Source organism: Pezoporus occidentalis, unplaced genomic scaffold, assembly GCF_034315485.1.
Source record: "Pezoporus occidentalis ecotype Australia unplaced genomic scaffold, CSIRO_AGI_Poc_V1 ctg2, whole genome shotgun sequence".
Lineage (NCBI taxonomy): Eukaryota > Metazoa > Chordata > Aves > Psittaciformes > Psittacidae > Pezoporus > Pezoporus occidentalis.
In genome coordinates this window covers 12,336,036-12,354,874 of record NW_026913855.1, presented here as the reverse complement: position 1 = coordinate 12,354,874, position 18,839 = coordinate 12,336,036, and the positions used below count along the sequence as shown (strand labels likewise).

Below are 18,839 nucleotides of genomic sequence, written 5' to 3'. Positions count from 1 at the left end.
TTGTGATTGAAATAAAGGGCATTGCCCAGCTAAAAAACATACCCCATGTTATTTTTGAACTTACCAGCTGCTTTGTTTCTGTCTTTCTGTTGCCCTCCCAAGTATTCTGCAACTTGAAGGTCATCAGTGTATGTTCACAGGTCTATCAGCATCCAGGAGTGACTACAGATGTTGCTAAGGTGATTTCTTTAATTAGATATGTATCTGTTCATTGGCAGAATATTCTGCACCTGGGACTAACAAAGACTTTATGTAATATAGTAACCTATTCCTGTAAAAGACACAAGGAGGAAAAGGATTTTATAAAACTTAACAAATTGTCTAAATTGACATGTTATTCGGAATGCTCCTTTTTCAATTTAAACTGATGGATAATAAAAAGTTAAATTTCATCTGCAGCACAGGGGCTTTCCTGCAGCCAAAAGTTTATTTACAATCTTTTTCTCTTGTGTTACATGTCAAAGGAAGTCCAACCTAATAAAGTTTTACAAGGAAGATAAATAAGGATTAAAAAAACATGTAATGGGCCAGCATAAGTTTTGAAAGGTTACTTGGGTTTGTGGGTTGGTGTTTTTTTCTTTTCTTGTTATGGTCCAAAATCCATGTGTGGCTCTATGTACACTTTTCTTTCTACTGATTTCAAGACAAGTCTGTCCAGGTATTGTAATCTACCTGAGTGATGTGACTTAGGCTAATGTTACCTGACATTCACTTGGCAGGGGGTTACATAACTTTGCTTAGGAGACAGCTAGAGGGATTTAAGATGCTGCTACACCCAGCTGTTTATTACACCAGAGAAGACAGGTCCACAGCAGACCCAGAAGAATGGTCACCCTACAGCTGCTTTCCTGCTAAGAGCAGTAGTTTAGTTCAGTGGAATTTGCAGGAAAGCAGCTGAGTGAGGCACATGCACATTAAATCCTGCTAATTCTTTGTGATAACAGTAATACCTGTAGAAAGTTGAAATGGACAGCTGAAGAGGTAACTTACTAGGCTCAGCTAAATTAGTCAGGGCTCACCTGTCATCATGCTTGAGTTAGAGACTGGAATGGCAACTAAAAGAAAGTAAGTTTGACACAGAAATTCCCACTGTGCTGTGCTCTGTTTCTCATTGACCTCCTGTGATACATCATTTTCTAACAAATTCTGGCATGTGATGAAGAATCAGAGTTCTCAAGCCCATCCAGGGACCATTCCCCATTCTCCACCCTAAGGGATAACTAATTTGTTTGCTTATAAAGTATTTATTTTATATTCAAGTGTTATTCACTGTTACGTTATTCAAATCCGAAACATTCAAACCCTATTCCATTTGGTGGGAAGGGAAAAGGGATCCAGTTTTTCACATCCAGATATGAGCCTGTGGGGTTTTCTCTATTGGATCAAGTTTCAGAAAGAGCTTTTTTTTTTCAGGTTCTTAGAAATTATTTTTTTTTTCAAATGAGATTATGTCCAAAAAGTCAGAAACTTTTCAAAAAAACCTTGAGATCATATAACCCAAATTTGCTCTTGGCTCATTTCTATATTGCCTGACAGGTTTCATCTGCTTGATAGAGAAAAAGCTGCACAATTTCTGTAAGATCCCACAAAGAGCAAAGGGAAGATGGACTCTTTTTCTGACATGAAAAAGGCCAAAGAAAGTAAAAAGGGACTGTAAATGAGGATTTTAAGAGTTGTACCTAAACTCTAGATGATGCAAGGACAGTATCTAAGTAATGAAATTAATTTTCCAATGCATCTATTTCTATTTTACTACTACCACTGTTTCTACTGAGGATTTGAGGTCATCTCAAGCAGACTGGTCAGTCCATACCCTCAGATCAGAAACAACTTCATCAAATCCCAAATCCACCCTTGGGTATTGCAGATCATATGGGAAACAAGATAATTGAATGTTCTGAGAACCCTAAAAGCTGATTCAATTGACTGCCCTAGATAAGACTGATAAGTGAAAAGAGGAGAGTTTTAGCATTAACTCTGAATATCCTGGCATTCACCATTAAAACAGGAGATACTTTACTAGGTGACTGCTGTCTTGGGAATGCAGGGGGCAATGTCAACAAATATTATGAGTCCTGTAATATTAAGAAATCTCCACTGGCTTCAATGAATCAAGGTCTGCCACTTTATAAGCATCCTCAGTAGCACCAGGGGTTTGTTCTCCCTCTGTAAATACCAGCAATTACAAGACAGCAAAAAATCCAACATTATACTCTTCTTGTCCTACTAATTGTGGTTATACCATCTTATGGCACAGAGTTACATTCCTAAAACACAAAACATACAAGTGTGATATCTGCACCCAACAATGAGGAGTCCCTAGAGCTGACTTTCACTCTTGTCAAGTTCAATTTCAAACAGCTCCCAGAAATTCTTCAATGATACACTCTCCCACTCCAGGTCTTCTTAAAAGGCATTGGAAAGCACGGCTGAGTAAGGGAAAAGTGTTGTCAATTGTCTTGCTAAAGGACAAAACCACAGCAAACCACACTGGCACTGATAGCTCTTCCCTGTCAATAAAGCGGCTTTACAGCAAAAACATTTAATTTTATTTTGGTTTTAATCTGTTGTTGTCAAGTCTTATCTGTATTCAGGAAAAGAATGAATTTGACAGTTTTGTGTTGACTCTTACTTTCCCATTACTGACTCTTTTCATCTCTGTCCTGGAGCAAAAATACATGTCCCTTTTTAAGCTTTTGATGATAAAAATCTCATCTGTAGCCTCATAAATGATCCTTTATTATCTATATTAATAATGAATAAATGTCTGTTGAATACCCCTGATCCTTTGCATTAATAGTGCCAGATGTATTATAGATAACCTTTTGATTTAACAGCACAAACTGTGGAACAATATTAAACCAGTAAAGGACTGATCTTACTGGAGTCACTAAGGTCAAAATTATAAACATTTCTTTCATTTCTATGTGTAAATTGTCCCATTATGCAACATCAGTCCCCATCATTTATTTTTGAGAGAGGTACCAGACTAGCTGTCCTAGAAATAGAGCTCATAAATAATACCTGGAATAATTTTTCTAAACATTTCCGGCTCTTCCACTTCTCCTTCCTAATACCTCCTAAGGATCTTAATTAATAGAGCATTACTACATGAGCAGGTCCACTTCCGTTTATTGTAATATCATTTAAAAATGTTGCTCACCCCTTTTCTCATTAGTCCTGTCAGAATCAGGCACACACCTCATTCAATCATCTTCTGAAATGACACTGAGAGAACTGTAGTTATTCCTGAACAAAGGGATGAAGCTCCTTTTAGATCAGCAAAATCACCCTGTAAATTTGACTACTTTCCTCTCACATACCTGTTGTTTCCGCTTTTATGATCATTTTCAAATGGGCTGTTGCTTTACGCTGATGGCCATAACACCTGAAAATCCATTCGCCTGTAAATCAGGATAACACCCTTCATAAATGTTCCTTTCTGCCTGCTGTCCTGTGACTACTATTCCAACTTTCAGTGCCTCTAACAAAAGCGAAGTGCATTTTTCAATATTAGGTGACAAAATACAGTGTGTCTTTTTTCAGAGGAAAAAAGATTTCCACTGGTGCTAAGTGGGAAATATCATAGTTTGCACTTTTCTTAAGTGTAGCTTATGAAATGAATTGTTTAATGCTGCTGAGGCTGAAGCACAGGAATTCTGCACATCCGCTTACTTGTAACATTAACTGTAGCTACGCCGTTATGAGGCCAATTCCAAAAGTGCTAAGAAGCTCAAATTGCCCATGAACCGCTCTATTTCTAAGACGAACACCATAACAAGGTCACCTGACAGAAATCTGCAGTTACCTACTGAAAAGGTAGATAAGGGATAAGGTGGCAGCTGGAGCTAAGCAGCCTTAGCGCTGCCCAGCTTTTATTCCCAGCTACCAAGTTTGTCTCACAACTGTCTTTAGGAATACTACTGTATGTAAATAGCTAGGTCACAGTTTATTCCCGAATTCCTGAGGCTTTTCTAGAAGCAGTAAAGTAACATCCTTCAGTAATAAAATGACTACAGGTAGGCTTCAATGTCTGCTAGTTCTACATCTAAACAGAACTGTAGTTAGATTCTCTTAAGGACCCAGCAGAGGCTGGATTTTGCTGCTAATTTAGCTAACAGGAAAATAATTAAAGACTTGGACTGTAAAATTAAGTGAATTGAAACAGTTCTCTTTGAATTTAAGAGAGAAAACTCAGTTGGTTTTAATGCAGCAAAAATGTATCAGGTATCAATGAACAAGTATGCTATAGACATCAGAGAAAAAAAAAAAACATTTCACAAGTACTGAGATGTTCTGTTGTGCAATTTTTCATGACCCACTACCAAAACACCATTCAAAGCTGGGTTTTGCAATTACGTATATTGTAACACTTTCTGTAAGGACTATTCTCAGATTCTATCACTGGTGTAGCTACTCAGGCACAACAAAGCTCATGGGCTCTTCAACATTTCTACAGACTTCTTGTATGTAAGAAAATAACACCCTTCAGGCAGCTTAGTGATCTGTAGGCTGAAAAAATCCTTTGGCTGTCATCTTTTAGCTGAATTTGGATTTGCGTGTCAGTTCAAGCCATACTGCAAACTGTGAACAAAAACCTGATACCATTGAAGTCAAAGCAGTTTTCCTGCAGTTTCACACAGCAGAGCTGACAGGTTACCAGATTCAGCTTTTTTTTTTTTTATAGAAAGTCAAAGGTATCTTCTGATAAATAACAAAAAAAGAAGAAACAATTTAAATAAAACTAAATTGCAGAGACAATAATAACGAAAGCTGACATTAAAATTCATGGTGTTTGTTATTGACTTAAAGGCAAAAATAAGTACAGCTCTTCACCCAGCATTCTAACATTACCATACATCAGCTAATTCCATTTGATTCATGACTTACATTTATAACAGTTACGGCCATTAGGCAAGATCTGCTTTAGAGGCCTAATCCAACAAACACCTGCATACTTAATCACTTCAGACACAAGCACAAGGTTTTTTTGTCTTGCAGACTCATTTTCAAAACCACATGCATATAGCTGTCTGGAAAGGCATGTAAGACACATTTTGGTCAAGTTCCTAGTTAATCTGGTCCACAAAGTGGCATGACGTTTGACATCACTGGGTGAGCCCTCTTTTAGCTGTATCTGTGAAAATCCAAACTCAAGAGAATTATATGCACGCATCAACAAAAGCTGAAATGAATCTGTATATAAAATCTTGGCTCAGGGGTTTTGTTGCTGACTTGGAGTGGACAGGGTTTCATTCAATAACTCCAGCTATTTGTATTTGTCATACATAATGCATGCATCTCAGTAGCACCTAGTTTAAACCTCCCCATAATCTCAAACCAGAGAAACTGAGATTTTCCAGTGTGCACAGGTAATTAAAGAAGAGTTCAAAATATACCTAATTTACTTAGGCTAAAATCTGACAATAGAATTTGTACCAAAGCACATATTTTGCTACGTTCTTTCTTAAGTGCATGACAAACCACTGTGTAGGTCATCGTTTGCTTCCTTGTTGAATGACAAATTATGACTCAAATTAAACATGATTGCTCATTGTGAAACTGAACTACAGCTTCTTAAAGGCTATTTCCTCTTTGTTTTGGTTTTTTCTCCATTTCCTGTTGATGAAAGCTACTGTCTGGATTGCCAGGTTTTAGCATTTCAGCTAGACTGATAGCATCAAAGATACTTCTTGCCTTGATCCTTTCCTTTGTTGCTACCTCACATGACTGTTCTACGTAATGAATACTCCCATGTCTAGCTCACAGCACCTCTGGCTTTATTCTACTTCTCTAAATTAATATGTGTTTCTATTTAATGGCCTATGCACCTAGGTAGTTAAAATACCTTCAAAACTGTTACCTTTCTCCTTCCTACTTGCTACATTTATACTGCTACAAACATTAGCAAATGTTGATATCAGTCTATCACTTTTTTTGTAACTCTTCTTCATATTGAAAAGCACCAGATCTTCAAGCACACTTGCTGAAGTCACCTGGTCACATTCTCCAGACTGAATTCCTAACAGACTCATGAGCTACTGCAGAATCATTACTGACCTCTAACAGAATCTTCATCAAATCCCTGGACTCTAGAAAAGAAAAGTTGTAGTTTAAACCCAAATCTCTTTTGTTTATGTAGAGATGTGTATTCTGGTTTCAGTAAGAAGCAGAAATACAAGTAAGTTGTTATAAAGGTGAGTTCTAGCTCAGATGTTCTGAATGATGGACTAACTCTAGTTCTTAGTGTAGAAACTAATAAATAGTCTTGCATGAGAGACAAACAAGAAAGACTAAGTATGAAACTTCAATACAACCACTACTGAAATTCATAGGCTTGCAGCTGAGAACAGCACCACCCTCCTTCATGGAATGATTTAAGCAACTAGGTGCAGAATTCCCTCTCCTATTTTCTGTCCCTAAGTTTTTTCCCACATTGCAACACTGCAAAGTAAGTTTTGAGTAAGCTGGACTTAATCCATTCTTCCCCTACCTTATCACATCTTACCCACAAAAACAGAACTCTATTGGCATTTAGCATCTTTTGCATATTTGAGCAGGTAAAGGTAAGATTTGCTTCTGAACACAGACAAACCAACCTGTAAAATCTACATATGTTAGCCAATCAGCATTTAATAGATTTTCTGAGGTTCCATCTACATGAAATTGACCAAGCCTGTCCTAAGTGGCAGCTTATATTCGAATGAAATTCCATAACTGACAATAAATAAGTCAGAAAAGCAGGATTTTACTGTTCCCAAGGTATAACGCTGCCACAGAGAGAATAACACATAATGCTTTCACCAGAGTAAGTAGAACCAAGATAACATTCTCTTCCAATCCTAGAACTATTTAAGACAGCATGCCTCTAATGGTGACTGGATAATGAAAAGTTTTATGGCCTTTTTCTGCTTGTTTTGGGGGAACCTAATCCTTTTTCTGAAGTGAACAAGCACATTTTTTGTCCACACTCCTACAAACACAATGGGTTGTTTTTTTTCTTAGCTTCCTTCACAGTCCTCACCCTTTCCAATTCTTCCAATTCTTCTGTCAGCCTGCAGTATTATTTTAACCATCTTCAAAGAGGTCATAATGGCAAAAGGAGTCAGGGGCAAAATGTGGGGGAGGGAGGAGAAGCAATGAAATAAGTGAGTGCAATAATTGTTCTCCAATGAAGAAAAAGGTAGAAGAAAAACCACCCAAGTTCATCAGTAATGCAGGCCCTGCCATCCCCAGATGTTACAGAAGCATTAGAATTGCTCCCTGCAAGAAAAATTGGATTAGTCACAATCTTGTCGACTAATGGGCACACTCTGTGATCTTTAGAGCTTCATTTACTGGGTTAATAGTGCTTTGCCTGAGTTCCTTTGCAACAGGGAAAAAAAAAAAAAGCTGTAAGAAGAAATATTCTGGGTGCAGTCCACAGCCACTGACACGAGTAATATCATATTCATCACAGACAGACCTCGTATCTCATTACTACTGAAGAGTTTGCCCCCAAGGCATTTGAGCTCAGTCAGGCCAGGCCCCTCATGTGGAACCGTTCAGGTATATTGTGAAATGATTTAATGCGATAATAATGTCCACTTTGTGAGATAGATTATGTTTTTTATAGTGGCTGATGGTTAATGAATGATGCATTAGCAAACATCACTAAAACATTATTGAGAAAATGCAGATAAGAGATAGTAACTCCCTCCTTCCCAACCCCCACTCTCTCCCGATGCATAAAGATGGAAAGTAGAACTTAAAGGAAACAGAAAACTTGACGTTTTTGTGAGGCTACCAGTTTGCATACTCTCTCTCTTGCTTGCTTGTTCTCTAGAGAAGGGGGAAAACAGATATTTTAAAAAGTTGTAAACACAAACTGAAATATCTCTTCTTAAATCAAATGAGAATCAATGTAAGTGCAAACCTGAAAAATACATTATATGTTGACCCAGTTTATTAGATGAAGCCGTTTACCCTGATTTGATTTATCTGGCAATACACTGCTCAGCTGTGAAATGAGATAAGAAGAGCCTATTCACCTTATTTACAATATTATAGTGACTCCCACTAGCACCACTATGGTTAAGGATCTGTCAGCAATTCCATTACAAACACCATTTTTTTAGGGTTTGTAACATGGCTGTAGATTCATGCTTAGCTTGAATATGGCAATCCAAACCCAATAGATTCAATAAAAATCTCCTATTGAGGCCAATGGATTTTGGATTAATGCAGCACAATCTTAAAAATGTGAAAATCTGTAGGTATTTTTCTACATTTTTAGTCATTACGGCTGTGCCTTGGGAAGAAATACAAAGAGGGCCATATTCCCTGACAGTGCAACTGCTCTGAAGTCAGTAGAGTTATAGTAATTTACAACACCTGAAAAGCTGCCTCTTCTGTCAGTTATACACTTGGCAAAGATGAATCACAACAAGGAGCTGTTTTTCTGTTTTACTTTGATTTGCTGTTTTATTTGGCTTACATACGCTTCTAAAACCTCTTTGTTTCCTTAACAAGGGAGGGGTAAGTCCCACACACTTTCAATGACAGTTAAACTGCTTCTGAACCCCCAGTCTAGAATTCATATTGCTGTTTTTTCTCATAAACCTGAAAAGCCTTCTAAACTGCAGCTTTCTATACAAAAAGATCCTTTCTAGTCCAAGCCTTTTGTCTATTTTGGTTTGTTTTGACACTGAAGCCTTCAAATAAAATTTCTGTTCTCGTTTCCTTCACTTTAATTTGTGAATTTCTTAACAGCTCAAAAATCTAAGAAGGAAATGAAGTAGGGCAGGCTAGTTAGGTAGAGGCTGCTGAGGCCAAACAGTACATGATGAACACAGTTATACAGACACAAAGTGAATTTTATCTATTTCACGGATAGTAGATAAACACTTATCACCAGCATCGCCCAGCAATACCTAATTAAATAAAGCAAAGGCCTCTGCTGTTCTGGATTTCATTTTTATTTGCACCTGTGTGACTGAAGAGACTGGAGCACACCAGTTAGCACACTTTCTCCTTATTTTGTAACACAGAGGAAGCTATATTTTAAAATAGGCGTAGTATTTTAAAAATAATAATGTTCTTTCCAATTCATGGGTATTGCAGAGAAATGTGGGAGGAAAAAGAAAAAAGAAATTTGAATAAAGGAAGAATGTAACAAAGGGATAGCAAGACCTTGAATATCAGCATTGCCTATTTAGCGATGAATCTCCTCGAATCTCTTACTTCACCACACACAGAAACAGTAAAACCACTGGTGCCTGAGGCTGCCCAGCCCCAGCTGCGCCCATCATGGGAGACCAGTGGGAGGAGATGGCAGCACTCTCAGGCTGTCATCCCTCCAAGGCCAACCATCTCAGAGTACTGTCCGTTCATCCTTCACAGGCCAGCCATCTCGGAGCATTGTCCATTCATGGCCTCATAGACATGTTAACAAGTTTGAAAGCAAATGAATAACAACAGGCACAGGTGGCTGTGCTTGCATAGGAACTGCAAGATGGAAGGTCAGGAAGGGAAGCAGCTCCCTCCATCAGAGGGCTGCTGCTTGCCCAGGCCTCTCTGGCTCCTGCAGCACTTAGTGAGGAGGAAAACATGGTGGCAGCTAGAAGGACGAACCCTGTTCCACCACCTGAGCCACCCCAGAGAGGCTGCTGCCACGAGTCTCGTCAACACCCACTGTGGCCAGAGTGGAAAGGCAGAGGAGAAAGCAACAGGAGTGAGAGTACCAGCCCCTGAAGAGTATTCGAAGTGGCTAAGGTAGCAGTATCTAGAGGTTTGGGGCTTAAACCCCACCCTGCTTAAATTGCTTCTTAACAAAAAGGCAAAAAATGTTATGGCAGGAGGGTTGTGGAGTGGTGCTCCACAACCTTAGCTGCTTTTGGTACTAATGCCACCAGGACTCAGCCTCCATAACAGCCCATCAGAAATGCGGAGGCAGTGCATGGTGAGCACCAGGGGCTAACCGCGGCCTGCAGGGTAGCGCCACAGGCTCTGAGGGTGCCTCTAGGAAAAATAAACCTGTAAGGAGAAATATTCTGCGTGCAGTCACATCTCCCTGAGCCACATCCCTGTTCCTTACAGGTGCCTGAGGGTGCCCCATGGGGCTGTGAGGAATGTGACACAGCCCTCTTGAGTTGTATCCATCTTGTGATAGCTGTGAGGGGACAGCCCCAGCACCAGGGGTCAGTGGGAAACACAATTGTGTTTTCTCCCCTGCAAGGGGTATCTGGACTTAGACTCCCAAGACAAGATAGTTTAAGGGCATAGGACAGCTTCTTTTGGGGAAGTGGGCTCTGGCAAGCAGAAGTTAAGAAGCTTCCAGAACATGCCCCTGTGCTGAAGCGCACCTAGCTGTTCTAGGTGGGACCTACCACAGTGAGAACTGCAGCAGCAATCAGCCCTAGTGCTGGCCATCATCTGCAGTCAGCCATCAAGTTCCAGTTTTCTTGTGTTGGTAAGATTTGTACTTTGTTTGCTTGCCTCATCAGAGGTTTAGCAGGTTTTCTTGGTTGTCTGCAATTGTCTGAAACTTAGTATGAGGATTATCTGTGTCACTTAAATGGATCCCTTCCACTCTGTTGGCACCAGCACATGTGAACTATGTGCAATATCAAAAAAGTTGCAGAATATCATGATTGCATGCATAGGAACAACGTAATATTTTCTATTGCACTTAGCATCTCATTAATCATTACTGCAGCCATGATGTCTCATTTGTGATGGGTTTGTTGCCTCAGAGTTGTAGTAAATGTTTAGAACTAACATGTATAGTGCTTTTATATATTCTTTTCTTATACTGCCTACTATGTTCAGAATCAGAGGGAAACATCATACTTGTATTTGAAACCCTCCCTTGGTCCTACCAGTACACACCAGCAAAGTTATTATAGTCTGTCTCTGAGAACTGCACAGTGGACCTACAAAGCATATAAAAATTTAAGGGCAATGTGACTCATCTGTGTCACCTGAATTTGATGAACACAGACTAACTGGTTGATGGGTTAAGAAAAACAAAATTACTTGAACTTCCTTGTATTTTATCAGAGGGCTGGAATTCACATAAACCAGGGTTTTAAAAATTGTAAGTTTTTATATAGAGATAATATGCCATATTAAAACTCATAAATGTGCAGGCTTTTCCACTATGGTGGGCAGCTCAAACTACCCTCTTCAAAGGAAGACTTGAAGAATATTTAGTATATCTGTAAATTAGACAGAACATACCTTGAATTAGCCTAATGAAATTATAGTCAGAAAACATGGGAAATGCTTGGTTTATCCTCTCAGTATATGGCACTACCAGAAACAAGAATATTTTTTTCTTTTTACTACAGACATCATGGGAAGAGGCTTTAAATGAGACTAGTATCTCTGTTAGTGACAGAACATAGCAGGCAAATAGTAGAGGCCAGAAACTCATGAACTGAGATGGTCTTTAATAGTCAAGTTAAAAAAACAAAGGAATTGTTCCTCGTCAAATATGGGCAACAATTGTTGTCAGCATGTGCACTGAGACTGTGTATCATTAATCACTAGAATCGAGCATTTCCTAATTTTTAGGTAGTGTTGCTGATTTGTCTTAGTTAATGATGTAGGAAACTAGTTTTTTAAGTCTCACAACACATTGAATTTAAATGCTTGCATACCTACACATTGAATTTAAATGCTTGCATAAGCATCCCAGAGCATTTCTGGTACTTACATTTTAGTGGCTGTTTTTCTGACATTCTGTGAAGCATGACTATTCTTTTCCTTCATTTCCCCAAAGATATTGATGTGTATGTGCAGAGAAGTGGAATTCCAACTGAGGTCTCCAATAGAAAAATCACATATTAAAAACCAATCTGAGCACTTAAGAACTTTATCAACTCAAGAAACTGGAATTACTGTGGAAATCTCAGTATTGTGTCTGTTTTCTATTAATACCAAGAATTCTTACTCATGGACTAACATCATACTGTATTAGAGACCAAACACACATAAAACAGAAACACCTTTGCTTCCATTTGTAAAATTAGTATGAAGCAAGAAGTAAAACAGAGAAAAAGGCAGATTAGGGAACACAAGAAAATATTGGATGGTCATTTGAGGAATATTTCTGTTCATTGCTGGTATGGAAGGGAGAGTGGCATTCTGATACCTATACATTCAGGATCAGTCAACAGTAGCAAAATATGTCTTGCTCACTTCATAATCTGGAGGAAACTTCAGGCTGAATTTGCAATTAGACATACATGATGTTTGCATTGTATAGAGGCTGTGTGAAGGGATTTAGTTTGCCTTTTTCCCCCCAAATTAGCTATTACATAATTAATCCTTAGAAATCCTCTGCCTGTTTAGAATAAACACAAGGAGAAATGAGAGAATGTCCCATTCTCAGGTTTTTAAGTAATGACATGAGCATGCCAGTGATGCATTATCCCTTTTGTAAAGTGATACAAGTTGAGAGGTATTTGTTTGTTTGTTTGTCCGTATCAATTGTCTCCAGGTGTTTGGTGTTTTTCTGTGCTTTTCAAAAACGCAGGAAGGGGAGGATGTTCCTAAATAATATGTTGCCCTGACTTCATAAGGCTTGTTTTGTCTGGCAAATGAATTATGTAAACCTTTTCCACCCGAAACTGTTTCAAGTCAATTAATTGTTGTAATTACTTAAGATTTCTTTTTAATGAATATGACTCTCCAGGGATTTGATGATATTCTGTCATCTGTAGACCTGATAAATGAAATGTGATTTGTGGCTTGCTGCAAACTGAACCCTTGTACTTGAACAATGTCTCTCTTTCCTATGTGCTCACTAAATGGAAGAAATGCCCTTGATGGAATTAGAAACATTTGCTTCAGTTGGTCCCTAGCAAGAATGGCTAGTATAGGCAGGTAAGGTTTGGCTTTTACTCCTTTTGTTCCCTCTTCCTTTAAATGCAGGCCTTGTTAACACATTGACAATTACTAAGACCAAACACACAACCCCAGTGAGGCTACCTATTGTAATTGAGAACTAGCTGAGTTCTTCCATCTCTCATCTCCATTAGATTCACTGAAATGTGAAAGATTAGCAGTCAGAGAGGAAGGAAACCAACGCTGTATGATGGTTTTCTTATATTACCTTTTGTATTGCTTTCTTTGCCTCACCAACATTTTGTAATAAGAACAGCCAAATCTGGCAAGCAAGGCACCCTCTCATTGTTTTTGTGCAATACCTAGTTTCCAGTGCACAATATCTAGATTCCAGTGCTTCTCAAGAAAAACAGAGCTGCCCAGTGCTGCAGATGAAGACAAGCAATCTGAGACAGCATGACAAAAAACCATGAAGTCTGAATTGAGTTCCTGCAGTGTGACTGCTTGTATGTGTTTCCACTAGCCTATTTTCCCTTACACTGCCATGCAAATAATATAGCTAAATCTCCAATGTTAGGAAAGTATAAAGCAGGTGGAGTTTCCTGATTTAAATTCCATTGGTAAAATGGGGATTATTGCTTTATTGCAAGACCTTTCCTGAATATCACGTGGGTACATTAAACATCATAAAATACATAGCTAAATGTAGCGGCTTGGTTATAGGTTGGAATGTAAGGACAATGAATTATTGTGTATCTCAAGCAAAGATCACTTTGACCTTTTTCCAGTCAAAAGAGGGTGCCTCATATATGCATAACTGTCTAAATCTGGCAGTCATGGGTAGTGTAAGTGTACAGAAGAGACAGCATCCCTGATAATGGAAGTGAATTAACAAACAGAAGAAACTGTTATGTCTATTAGTGGTCCAGGAAAAACAAAGGGCTGTGAAGGGTGCAAAGGTGAAAACTGTGAAGAAAGAGTGACAAAGAAACATCAGACCAATGTCTGGGAGGAAGAATCATGGAAAATGAGAAAACATTGAATTTTCACAGAAAGGGATTTTGCACTTTGGGGTTCAAAAGCCAGGAAAGATTGTAGTGACAAAACTATATCAAACCCTAAGTCTTTCTAAACTCAAACCCGCTTCTTTATGCTGGCATAAAAGATATTGTCTTTCTCTTCCCCCAGCCTGCTCTTTTTCTTTCTGGGCTAGCAGGACCTATAGCCAAGGATACAGATGTACAATAAACTTCAAGGAACTATTTTTCCTGGCTTGATGGGTCCAGCTGAAAAAGTGGTATCTAGAAGTTTATGACACTGATTGTCTTTGGTTCAGTAATTGGATGGAAGACATTCAGATCACCTTTGATTAGATGAACTTCTGAAACTACTGAGATTTATCAGTGCACAGATCTTACTCTCAGAGGACTCAAGAAAAAGTGTCCCATTAACTTAATGAATCAGGCCGCAAGAGAACAACTGCTCTTGAAGTCAGAATGAGAGATTTCCCATCAGTGGCACAAATTCTGCCAATAAAGGCAACAGGATTTCTCAAGTGAAATGAGATTAGAAAATGTCTCCCCTGATTTTCAGTAGTTAGATGATTGACTATCCTGTAATAGGCTAATTATTAGATTTCCCTTCAATTTTTGTGTTGCAGAAAGGAAGGAAAGTTTCTTTCTCTACCTAGATTGTGTGATAGTTGTGGCACTGTTTCATCAATGCCATTGCATAGTCTTGACCTTTGAAAGATGGTATGGTGCATTCATCTTTCTCAATCTCCTCTGCCTTCAGCAAGGTGTCCTCAGCTCTGGAACTTCTGGCAATTTGACAAAGGCATCTCCCTACCTGTCAGTTCCTGTTATCCACTCTGTCTTCTTCACATATGACACACATGTCATCTCTCATTTTTTTCACTGCTTTCTTTGTTTGCCCCTTCACAGGTGGGAGATTCCTCATCCTCTTTTTTGAGCCATTTCCAGGGTGGTCCTTATTTTTCCTGCAATGCCTTCCTTGACAACTTTAAAGATCCTTTTTGTCACTGACGTTTTGTGGTTCTTCATAAAGAAAAATAGCTTTTTAGAGGCCTCATTAACTATCCTCAGTAAACTATTTCCTTGCCTTCTTTATAAATGATACTCTTCCAGCTACCGTAGATAAGTTGTTGCTAAATGTTTTTGACATAATGCATATGGAAGTTCCTCACCTCAGTATGCTTGTTTAGCAACAGTAACAAATACTTTAATAGCCTCTTTATCTATTTTAAAAACATCTCAAGTAATTGAGATTGTTTCATCCTTGTAAAATCATGTTGCGAGATGGCAAAACTAGCACCTACCTCCCACATGCTTTAGCTTAGGCTGTTTGACTGCAGTATTCTAACTAAGCAGTGTTTTATTAGTGATGGGGCATTGACAAGAAGGCAATGATCACTGCCTCTCCTCTCATCTAGAAGTGAAACAGCAGGAAGCAGAGATTATAGAAACATGTTCTTGTCAGTCTGTCCTTCAAAAAGGCAGGGAGCCTCCCCAACTGCGCCCCTGGTAGCTCCTCAGTGGTCTTGAAAGTTGGATGCAGGGAAAACAACCAAAAGAGGTAACTTACAAGAAATAACTGTTGTCAGACAAGTGATCCTGAAGGCTGATAAAAAAAGTATTCCTGACACTGTTACTTTCTTATTTAGATGTTTGGGCACTTACAGTAAAATGTTCAATAAGAGCTGAGACAGTGGACAGATACTGTTCAAATTGCATATGATGGTTTCATATGCTTAACTACTTATCTGAAGTGATGAAATTAAAACAGAAACATAGTAATTTAGGCAAATTTTAAGCCTTGTTTCTCCTTTCATATGTGGCTTTTTGCACTACTTTACCTTTGTAAAGATAATTTATAATAGTGTGACGTCAAAATTACATCATAGAAGCAGGTACTTACAATAAATGTTGGTTTTGAAAATACTAAGTTGGTCTTATCTAATCTAACCAGGTTTTATAGAAATAAACATATTTTGGTAAATTTTGAGGCGTTTTTAAATGCAAGTTTTATTTCTACAATCACTAGTGTAAATAATTTAGACAGAATGAAGACACCCCATTGCTGAGGTGTCTTCCTCTATAAAAGTAGACTACGTTGGAACACATACTAATAAAATTGTCTTTTCTGAATATTTTGGGATCTTTCTTACAAATTTAGTAATTTTTTTGTTTGTTTCTGGTCTACTTAAGAAGTTGCTAGCACAAAGCAGTGAGAATAGTCAGGTTTGTCTCGCCCTTCAGAGTTTTCCTTTTAATGCAGTCCAGAGATGATTCAGTTAGTGACTTTTACCAAATCAAATCCACTACTTTGTTTTTACATAAATTTTATAGGAATAATCTGTGTTCTTAAAGTTGGGAAGATTTTTCAATAACTGGCTACACGGTAAACAAGAGATATTCAAAATTCTAGCAGTAACTTATATCACAATATTCTTACTGTTTTCTCCTAGAAAAATAAGTTGCCAAACAAAGCTGTCACAGTGAATTAGAGCATGGTTCAAATGAAAAATGCAAAAGAATGTACAACCTAAACTTAAAAGAAAGTTAAATTACATTAGCAAAGAAAAGGTATAAGAAGTCTTTAAAATGCTCTCTCCACATCACACAGTTTCCAGTAACAAAATAAAAATTGTAATATTTTATTATTATAATAAATAGAATGCATGCTTTCCGAAATTGCCTATAGTCACATGCTTTTTCGTTATACAGTAAACACTTTAAATTGTGTCTCAATAACAAAAACATGAACATGTAAAAACATTTACATTTGGTAAGCTCTTCCCTGTTATTTATGCATTCTGAGTGTAATAACAATGCTTACTTTAGAGAGGTCATGTGATCATTTATTAATCAATGTTTTATCATGTTTTCACAGTTCTTACATGCAAAGTGTTTATGCATGTATCTAGTGTATGCACACACGTACCTTGCAAACTGTTATATGAATGTGTTACTCTGGCTGGTTTGCATCTTTCTTCACTCTTTGCTCCCCCGCATCAAAATCTTATTTATAAAATCACTGGTACTGAAAATGTGAAATACAGTCTGTTATTTGAATATCTATAAATCAGCCATCTGTGATATACACTGTAACAAGGAAAAATGAATCAAGTTTGTCAGTAAATGCTACTTTGACAAATCCAATTTTAAACATAATGTATTGCTAAGGCTGTATTATAACAACTTTCATAACTCTAAAAGGGCAAATAAGTTATTTGTCTCTTTAGTAATTGCACCATGTATGGTGGTTTAGTATGTCTTGAATTTAGATTTTTACTTCTGTGATAAGAAGCTCTTTCTTATTATCTTTGTCCTTTGCAAAATCTCAGGATTTTGTTGAGGACAGCCAAGTAGGTGGTTTGTGATTATTAAATATACCACCCTGATAGTACCCTCTGGAGATTAGATTTGCACATCAAAGTAACAGTCAGAGTAATACAAGAGCTGCACCTCCATGTTGACCCACCCAACTCACTGCACCAAGAGCAGCTTTTCAAAAGATGTGATTAAGTAAAAGACAGCCAATAGCAGTGGATAAATAATGTCATGCATTAAAATGTCATGCATTAAAATACACCGAAAACAAGTGTAGAGCTAAGATGGAAACACGCTGTCAGAGTACCTGTTCCAGTAGAGGGGATGGGTGCAGCAGTTGAAAAGTATCTACATGAGCTTTATTTAGTGAATTGCAATCTCCAAGTGATCAAAAAGTGCAGGATGAAAGTTTCCCCAGAAGCAAAGTAGAAAGAAGTTGAATGCCGTAATTGCTCTCTATGAATGAATCTCCTTAACCTTTAGTTAGTGTGTATCACTTAGCAGTTACATTTCATCTCTGGACGTTCCTAGACTGTAAGTCAGGAATTTGTTTTGAGTATGGGCACAGCTAAAGCACAACAGCAGGTACTTGAGTTAAATATTTGTATGGGGAAAGCATGATTGAAATAATTACACAGTCAAGGTAAATTAGTTTTAAGCAGTCTAATTTCATAAAAGGCTGATTCCAGAGAACTGGCAAGGAGCAAGGATATATGATAATAACACATTCAACAGTGTTGGAAGAGAGCTCCTAAAATGATTAAAATGTCCTAAAACTCATACAGTTTAAAATAATAATAAAAATAACAACAACTTTTTAGGTACATTTTATTAACTTTTTAGGTTACAAACTGATAGGAATTTAAGACAAGTTTTCAGGGGGTTGTTTCTATTGACGAAGAAACTTTAAAGAAAATCTACTGAATGGAAGCTCATATTTTTACTATATCTATGTGGCTGTAGAAGCTTGCTCAAGAGGTTATTAAATATCATGGTAAAATAACAACCTGGCAAGACTGTGTAATCCTACACTTTTATAAAACATATATGGCATACAAACATGATATATCTATCTTTATATCGCAAACAGGAAAAAGAAAGGGCTTTTCATAAATCTGTAATTTTTTTCATGTAGCAAACACAGGAATTTTTTAGTTCTACCAGGCTTTGGCAGGTATTAAATCTGCAAGAGAGAAGTAAATAGTTCCTGTGCTATGTTCTTTGTATATGGAAAACATATACAAGAAGCAGAAAGGTGACATTTAACTCTATAGTATTAAATCCTATAGCAGAAAAAAAACAGCGGTGGAGAGAAAGCTGGACTTATGCATTACTTAAACACGCTTCTTAAGAATGCCCTTGTTCTCCTGAGTTCTTTCTCATCACCATAAGCTCTCTCCTAGGTGTGAAACTATAAGCAGACGAAAGCTTGTCATGCAGGTGTATTTTGTATACCTGCCACATTGTGAACTCACCATGTCTCTGGCCCTGAGGAGAAGTTCTCTTTCCTTGCAGCAAGATTATGTTTTAAAAAGCTGACTTTTAAACCTCTTACTGAATTTTTTAATGGATTAAATTCATCATGTCACCAGCTGCTGTGCAGCTAATAGAGCCATAAAACACTGTATTAAAGGATTACCCATGCAAAATTTCCTC

At 37.8% G+C, this 18,839-nt stretch overlaps 1 long non-coding RNA gene across 1 annotated transcript; it reads left to right on the top strand.

Moving 5' to 3' along the window:
• Positions 1 to 10,029: 10,029 nt before the first annotated feature.
• LOC134163091 (uncharacterized) lies at positions 10,030 to 16,593 on the top strand. The gene is made up of 3 exons (XR_009964564.1): positions 10,030 to 10,450; positions 11,765 to 14,885; positions 15,233 to 16,593. It is a non-coding gene; the product is annotated as an uncharacterized LOC134163091 (long non-coding RNA).
• Positions 16,594 to 18,839: the final 2,246 nt, after the last annotated feature.